Source organism: Andrena cerasifolii, chromosome 15 (genome assembly GCF_050908995.1).
Source record: "Andrena cerasifolii isolate SP2316 chromosome 15, iyAndCera1_principal, whole genome shotgun sequence".
NCBI lineage: Eukaryota > Metazoa > Arthropoda > Insecta > Hymenoptera > Andrenidae > Andrena > Andrena cerasifolii.
In genome coordinates this window covers 4,296,301-4,305,707 of record NC_135132.1, presented here as the reverse complement: position 1 = coordinate 4,305,707, position 9,407 = coordinate 4,296,301, and positions in this window count along the sequence as shown.

Sequence of the window (9,407 nt, the reverse complement as noted above, 5' to 3'; positions counted from 1 at the left end):
CTGCTCATTTCGTATTTTTCTTATTATTATCTGCCTTACGTTTGTACTATAGTTGCAACAGAATAATTCTAAATCATTTAAACATTTGCACGAGCTGGGGGCAATACATACACCGCTATTTTTCCTGAGCAGAAATACGGACATTTAGAGCATAATATATTTAATTACAAATTACTACTAGTTAAACATCTTGAAATATTTTTCTTACATAGTTTTTGAATTGGTCGATTTATTATTAAAGAATTAATCAATTACTCTGCAAATTTTGATTGCAAACAAATTTTTTGCACCCTCTTTATGACGAGTTGCCTCTTAAATGAGCAGAAATTGGGACATTCGCCTTAACTCACATTGAAACAAAGATAATTTTTCCTATTTTATACGATTAGCACAGCCTATTGGAATAAATTATTTATTGCCACTACCTCAATTTTGCAAAAAATGCAGGTTGCCTGTTTTTGCTCTCAATGCCTGAAATATGCCTATTCAGCATCAGAAACTTCAATAAATAAATGGCCCGTCACTGTCTTATTAACAATTACTAAAATCAGCCCTATAGAGTATTGCCATTAAGTCTTATAACAGTGTCACTGAAAATATGTGCCTACGTTTGAAAAATAGATACCCTTCTCCTTTCACAGCATCGACCATCTTCGTTCATGTCCTGCAGGGACATACCCCCAGGATACCCTAGCCTAGCACGAATACGTATGTAGGTGAATGGGGATTCGATAGGGCAATGTAACAGGGTAGCAGGGGTTAGAAGGTGTCTTTCAAGGGTCCTGCAGGCCCCTTCAGCTCGGAATGGAGCGAAACCAGCCATCTTTCCGCAAAGCCACCGCGCAAGCAGGCTATGCACATCTCATCGAATACAAATTAAAATATCTCTCAACACCAAGAAATATATTATTCTGCACAGAATATAGCGAAATCAGTGGAATTTTAAGTCTGCTGTCTGAACGAACGTGCTGCAGTTCAGTTTAGATGGAATTATTGAGAAGTTTCTGTAATTAAAAAAAATTAATAAACTTCTTCATTTCCGTTATTATTTTATACAGTGTGTCCTAATATACAAGATAGATTTAATTACCATAAACCTGCGGGTAAATGCAGGATTTATTAACGTATATAAATGTGAAACTTTAATTTAATGTTAATAGTGGAGATTAAAATTTTAATAATTTCACGTTTTATATGCCACATTGACCAATACTTTCCACTCTAAAATTAAAACACCCCATCTCCGTAATATTCCAAAACAAAAGGCACACCTGTATTCCAGCGTTTCTAATTAATCAATAATAAAGAAATTTAAAAACAACCCTGCGCTTTTATTTCACAAAATCCAACGCCACGGAATCCACCACCAAAAATCAATTTCTGTTCCAATATTAGCCACCTTTCAATTAAACGAAAATTCGATTAAAGTCGTAATAATAGCAACTTGTTTAAACAATTGATTATTCAAGAGGTGTATAAATATCCAGCAAAATGAACGATCAAGCTTGAAGCCGACGCCGAAGGTGCGCAGAGAGATCCCGCGAATCGTTCACCCCCTTAAGTCACCGAAGCTCGGCGCACGCGGGGGTTGTTGGCGCGTGATGGCTTGACACCCCGCAGCAGGGCTGTCATTCACACGTTTCATGGCAATCACGATGCAACACTCGTACGGTCCAAGTACCAAGCACGCAGGAAGGTCCAAGAGCCCCACAGGCCGATGTTCGGGGTGATTTTGCAACATCCCCCGGGCGAACACCAGAGACATCTTAGGGGTGCCTGGCAATAGGATCGTATAATAGAGCAGGAGGCAGTTTTCACAGGGGTAAAATGGCAATATAAGGGATGCTGGGCGTGACGGTTTCAACTTACGGGGGCAACCCTGCTGAAAGGAACCCCCATTGCGTCGTCTATTGATCCAGGACACTCCTTGAACCGTACACGAGTATCGATCGATGGCTGCGTGCGTACAGACTGCGACAGAATTCGCGGTGGACACGAGACATTCCTTGTGCAAAAATGAGGCAAAGGTGGGGAGTAAAATTTTCTCGCGCGAGGCCTCGTTTTGGAAGAAATGAATTTTGAAAAAGCGAATAGTAAGGCTGGGGGTTATTTTTTATTGTGAGATGAGGTTTGTTCAATGCCACTTTAAGATTATTCTGTCTGTATAATATAGTAATATGATTTGCACGAGGGATTGTGTTCTGGATGAGTTTAATTAAAAATAGCTTTGTTGAAATTGTTTTATTGACCCTAGAATAAAATATAATAATTTTAGCGATACTTACGTGCATGTTTCATAGTTTCAAGAATTACTGCTCTGCCAGTGCTCCCTTTTTCTGTTTTTTTTTTTATTGAATACAATTTGTCAAACATACCTAAATAAATTTGAATTGTATATTGAGAATAAAAACAGAAAACAATTGTATAAAAAATAAAATTTTTAAAAATTTGTAAAAGAGAAGGAAATTATTTAATAAAATTTACAAAATTTTACTTTTATTTCAAAATTAATTTTATTGAATTTGAAATTTTAATTAAAATTTTAATCTTGCAAATTTCCGAAACTGATTATGCGTTCTGGAAATGCAATGTTTTAAGAGCAAATTATACTCTGAATTTTCGACTTACTTCTATTTTTTTCGTGTCAAAAATGGTCGATTTTTAGGTAAAAGTATAGCTTTTTTATTTAAATATTTGTAGTCGTTGTGGGGTTGCTACTCCACGAAGGAGGTTTCTCGTTGTTTTCAGAGAAAAACGGTTTTAATTACAATTGGAATTTATTTTGTTTATTTAAGTGGATTTATAGTTAATCTAAAATATTTTATTTATCTACTTGATTGTTTTTACTTGACTGTTGATATCTATTCGCAATTCCAGTGCTTCCCTTTATGTGAAGCAGTTTGATGAATTTTAATTAATTTTCTTCTGTTGGATAATAAAATTTACGAAACGAATCATCAGATTTTGAGTAACTTCGAAAAACGGCTTGGAACGGAAATGAAGCCCATATGTACAAAACTAGAATATAGTCAACAAATTATTTATTAAATTATTAAAACGCATAGAGTAATGAATGTATAAACTATTAATATTAATGAAAAAGTGAAATAGATTCCACCTCATGTATTCTGTGCAACTCTGTATTACTCTAAAATTTTCCGCTTTCTTCTGTTTGTAATTGTACACTTTCTAATGTTTTTCTTCTTCACAAAACAATCCTAAACATAATTTCGCGTTAACAAAGATTTGTCTGATTATTTATTTTAATAAATTAATACGTCCTAATCATAATTGAACCTGAATGTGACGCAATGTGATGCAAACGTGTATTAATAATTTTGTAAAAAATTATATTTGATTATTTATTGTATTAATGAAAAACAGTTTCCTCACGAAAAGTGTGTTGTACTGGCTTTGGACTGTTTTTGTGTGACCAACCTAACTCCAGGAAAGGGTTAACAATATAACCGCCAAATGTCCGATCTGTCTATCAAGAAGAACATAACCTAAAAATGCCACAAAATTGCAGCTACTACAGTAAATCGACATATCAAGAAAACCCAATCCCTAAAATCCACCAAGTAAAAACCCCGTTAGACTGACCCAATTTTCCAAGCTGCTACACAACTATTAAACAGACACACATATACAATTGAAGACTGCTGCAAAAAAAGCAGCTCTAAATTTTGAAAATTCACCCTGCCACGGGGTTTAGAGAGAACTCAAAAATACTGAGAAAATTGCGGTTTATTTGCTTTGATACAGTGGATGCATAACGATTTCTTCGAATGTTGTCGAGATACTACTGTATGACCGAGCTCTTGGGTCGGTAATGAGAGCTACTGTGTGTGTGTGAATGTGATTTTGTGTGGAAGAGTATGTATGTATGTATGGTGTAGTGACAGGTAAATAAGAAGCCGGTCAGCTGTTCGAGAGTGTTCCAGGTTTCTTGCGAATGATGTGAAGAAAGAGAGACAGAGAGAGAGAGAGAGAGAGAGAGAGAGAGAGAGAGAGAGAAAGAGAGATGATTCTGCCGAGACTAGGGAATTCAATCCCGGGATCCCCGCTGTTTTTTAGATTCCAAAACTCCGGATTTGATATATCAAGTTATAACTTATCCCGAGAATTTCAAGAATTTTTAAAAACGTCAATTATTACTTTTTGAACAACTGAAAAATATAAAAATGGAATCCAAAAAACAGCCGGGATTCTGGGATCCCGGGATTGAATTCCCTAGCCGAGACAAACAGAGAAATTCTATTTTTGAATCATAAGGTAAGTGCAGGTAATAAGGCCCACCTACGGATCTGTAACTTTTTTTAAAAAAAAGCATGCACTTTACAAAATCATGAATTTTCTGGGAATATGTTGCCAACATATGTACTTGTACATTCCTACAGTTGTACAGTAATTGGATAATGAGTACTCCCACTACAAAGCCAAGAAACCGACGTAATTCTTATGATTGCAGCAACGCTAGCTGCCGGCGAAACATTTGTTGAATTTCCAGCCGGCAAATGTTTAGGCTGGGTTTACACCTGACGAGTGACTAGGCCGAGTCACTTAAGCTGGGTTTACACCTGACGAGTGACTAGGCCGAGTCACTTAAGCTGGGTTTACACCTGACGAGTGACTAGGCCGAGTCACTTAAGCTGGGTTTACACCTGACGAGTGACTAGGCCGAGTCACTTAAGCTGGGTTTACACCTGACGAGTGACTCGGCCGAGTCATCGGTCTGCTACTCGGCCGAGTGAAAATCTTCCCCGCCGGATTACTCGGCCGAGTACTAAAATATGCGTTCAGACTGGGCGAGTGCTCGGCCCAGTGGGCCCACAGGCCCAGACCTAACCCAAATCTAACCCAGTGGGCTCACTAGGCTGAGCACTCGTCAGGTGTAAACTAAGCATCAGCCTGCTACACGGCCGAGTGAAAATCTTGGCCGTTTTGCCCGCCGCACTACTCTGCCGAGTACTAGAATATACGTTCAGACTAAGCGAGTTCTCGGACCAGTGGGCCCACTCGGCCGAACACTCGTCAGGTGTAAACTCAGCGTTATATTAATCTCGCGGAAACTCTTCGAATGACATTTCGAATGGAATAAAAGCAATAAATGGCACTAGCAGTATTGTAGATTGACCTACTAACGATAAATAATAGGTGGGCCTTATTACCTGCCGGGCCTTATTACCCGCACTTACCTTACGTATGATAAAATGCTTTGAACATACATCTAAAAATATTTTCTTCCCTCTGTTCCTGTTAGTTTCCCAAAAGTTAATACATCTGGGGCCGCCTCCTTACAGAGTCTTCAACAATTATACCATAGTTCTTGCAATCCTGCGCGATCCCCATCTTAAAAAGACCGCAACAAAAACGTCCCAACCTCATCACTCCGCAGAATCGAATAAACCGGCTGCTACTGGGTAGTCTACGTCTGAGCCGCCTTTGATCGGTCTTAATTAGCCGCGAATTAGGACAGCGGACGGTTAGCATCGGGCCCGTACGTTCCAGAACGTTTAACAGAACAAAGGGCTGTCCGACAGGATTCCGTGGACCAGTTAAGAACAGACGGACAGAGAAGAAAAGACCGAGCCGCTCGTGGTAGGTAGTTCTGGTGGAGCACGTGTGGCTGGTCCGGTTCTGGGTACGGGGCCCCTTTGTTCGAACCCCGTCCCGTCCAGCTTCCCGTGACTTTGCCGCGCAAAGAAACGAGAACGACAGGAATCGTGGAGCCGGAGTGGGGAGAGACGCGTGATAAAGCAAAGCGGTCGAGGCAGCAGCATTTTTGAGTGATTAGTGCGCGGTGGTTGCTTGATCGGTGAGCTCCGTGTCTGGCCGCGACCGGAAATGGCTGTGCCCGTGACTTTGAACCCTCGACGTTGAGGCCCCGTCGAATTCTTGGCGCGAGCGAGCGGTCACGTGACCGTCGGGTCTGATCCAGGTAGACGAGGTTGCGTTTCCTCGATCGAGGAAATCTCGTTGACGTCCCTCGTTGTTCCTTTCTGCTTTGGAGATCTCAGGAGATCTGTGACCTTTTGGGATACTGTGGCTTTGAACGTTTCGGTCAGATAGTGAGTTTCCGTGGACACCATTTTGGGCCCTTGAAGTGGCACTCCGGAAAAATTTAAGTTTCAAGTAAACAGAGGATTTTTTTGTAATTAATATTTTGTGTTTCTCGAGTTTGCGGTGTAATACTGTTGGGGGGATTTAATTGGGAATATTTGTTCAAAATTTTGGGGTTAAAGTATTTGAAATAATTTGACGATGGAGTGGCAAAATTATTGGAAGTACTTGAAAAATTCTCAAATTTTTGCAGGTTTTCAATTTTTTTAATAAAATGGTATTTACGTAGATACTAGCTTTACTACTCGGCTTCGCTCGAAATTCAGATTCTGATTTTATAAAAGAAAAATTAAAAAAAAAAATTTTTGGTGAAAATAGTCACATTCATCTGGATTAGCCAGGCATAACGAGCTGAGGCACATTACGTGATCCCAGAGTTTATCGTTCAAAAGTATTTAGGCGACAAACAAGCACACAAACATATAGAAGCTCTTTTTGCTTTATATATTAAGATTTCGGAAATTACCAAGTGGAGTCCGTGAGGTGAACTATTTAAGTGTCAGTACTGGTGGAGTCTTCAGTAAACATCTTTTTATATAGTACTGTATTTTCTTTTACCCTTTTGTCTATTTTTTTTCAATACTATAACACTTTCTTCACACCTGATGGTATTTTTAGAAATTTGAAATTTGTAATAAGTTCCCTATATTGGACCACTTAAGAAAGTACCTCCATACATCGAAAACGTGTTGACAGTGTTGAGCAGAAAAATTTGTGAACTCAAATTTGTAAATCTAATAAAACACTCTGAAACGCTTCGTGGCTTGTTACAAAAAATATTTTCAAACAGTCGTTAATGGTCCAATCTAGGAAATTGATTTCCTAATCTCGAGCACAGATAACCTAAATTGGACCATGTCTATTTTTCCTTATTTTTAGGGGTGGTTCCGGTCTAAAAGTCGATTCTTTTTTATTTCATTTTTCGAATATTCAAACTTTTAGGAATACTTGTTTAAAAGGATTTGTTGAAATTCGTAATATTCCCGAAGTTATAGGCATTTGAGTAGCGGCAAATGCATGGGTAACACCCGGCCACTCGGCACTCACGTAAAACTTTAAACGCGGTTTTCTCGAAACAGTGTTCTCAAAACGTTGGGACCTGTATCTCCAAAAGTTATTATCCGATTCGACTGAAACTTTTTTTATTTTGAAGAATATACTTCTGACTAGGAGGGAAACCAGCAAAAAATACAGAAATTGAAAATTTATCATTTTCAAAGCCGTTGAAAGGGTGACAAATATAGGGAAAAAGTGATTTCAAACTTCGAGTGTCGTTATTTTCTAAAAAACATGTTATGTTTGTAATTTTTTCTGGTTTCCCCCCTAGTTAGAAGTATATTCTTCAAAATAAAAAAAGTTTCAGTCGAATCGGATAATAACTTTTGGGGATACAGGTCCCACCGATTTTGATCAATTTTTTGACACCTTGGCTTTAACGACTCCCCAGTGCCGTCTGTAATAATTAATTATAAAACAAAAAATATATTTCTATAATGTAAGACATCCTTAATACAATACAAGAAGTCCCATTAAATTATATATCGTAGGTTTTTTTAAATTAATTCCTAAAGATCACCTATTTTTTGGACTCTAGACCGGAACCTCCCCTTAAGTAAGAAGATTTATTTACAAACATACTTACACTCTATAAAATAAAAAATAACTCTGAGAAGCATTTTACAGCATACTGAGAACAGATAAATATGCATTTGACGAAATAATCAGTCACTGTCGTACTGGCAATTTATACACTCGTAATAATCGGTATTACGACCGGCAGTGCAGCTCAAATGGACCTATGTATCTCTTGCAAGAAAGACACTGAATAAACACTTCTCCCATAAATTAAGATTCTGAAAATGCAGACACACAAACAACACAAAGGCACTCTTCATCATCTGCTTCGCTTGAAGAATTCTGTACCATCATCTGTCCCATTTCCAATATTTTCCCTGCTCTGGCCATTTGATCCTTAAGAAAGAAGGAATGTTGCATACTTTGGGCCGGTCCAACTTAAGAACAATTAGCTGGTTCAGTTTAAGAAACTAACCCAATTTTAACGTTCAGGTGTAACAAACGAAAACTAGTGCAAATATCAGATAAATGTTATGATAACATTAAAAATATGGCCACTCATAAGAAATGACCCCGATTAGAATTCAAAATTTATCTACCAGTCAAAAGTTACAGCTTATATGATTTGGAGGCGAAATTACATTAGCCGGCATCAAAACAAAACATTCGTCACTCTGTCATTATTACTCGTTCTAAAGTCAAGTAACATGTCGATAAAGGCTATGGTCCAATTTAGGATCCGGTCCAAGTTAGGGAACTTTATCAATCTATTATTTTATCATGCTCGAATTGTGGAAATGTTGTGGATGCTTTTTTGTGTTTGTATTTTTTTACAGTATCAAAAGAAAATTAGTACGAATATTAGAAAAATCGTTTTTTATTATTTTTTTTTTTCGTATTTATTTCACGTTGATAAATGTATTTTGAATTATTGTCCCCATCTAATTGAATTATTATTCCGAAAAAACATCCCTTTCCCCGATAAAGTCTTCTATAATCATTTAACTCTCAATTAAGGGGAGAGGCCTACCTACCTAGAAATTTTCGACAAATTGATTTTTCGATTTCTATATTTTTTGAAGTGCAACATCTTGAAAATATTCCCAAAAAGTGTGAAGTTAATACGACCAAAATTGACAAAGTTATACGCGTGTAAGTAACTAGGTGTTCCTCGGTGGAGCGCTCAGACCCAAAACTTCAAACGCGTTTTCCGCAAAATCATTTTTTTCAAAAACGATGACACACTAACTCAAAAATTAATTAACCGATTTACTCGAGGCTTTGCAGGCTTATTTTAGGGTTAAAACTCTAAGCGCTATCGGGAGCTTTCTTCTTCTTTTTTGCCCAGATTTTTTTACACTCGAAAAAGGGGCGGTTTTTTGCCAAATATCGATACTTCAACTTTGCATAGCCGTTATTTTGTCTCAAAATAATTTTTCCAAAATCGATCCCGATAGCGCCTAGATAATTTCATATATTATCCAAAAAAAAATCGAATTTTCGAGCTACCATTTTCACCGCAGAGCGCCTAAAAAAAGGGACGTCTCTAGCATCGGCTATAACTCACAAACCTTTCACTACATTTTACCACAAAAAATACTGAAATATCCGTAAGATGTACTCTTTCGAATAGACTAATATTTAATAATAAAAGTTTATCGGTTTTTCTAAAAAAAAATCCCAAAAATGCGCGTTGTTTTGACCGTTCT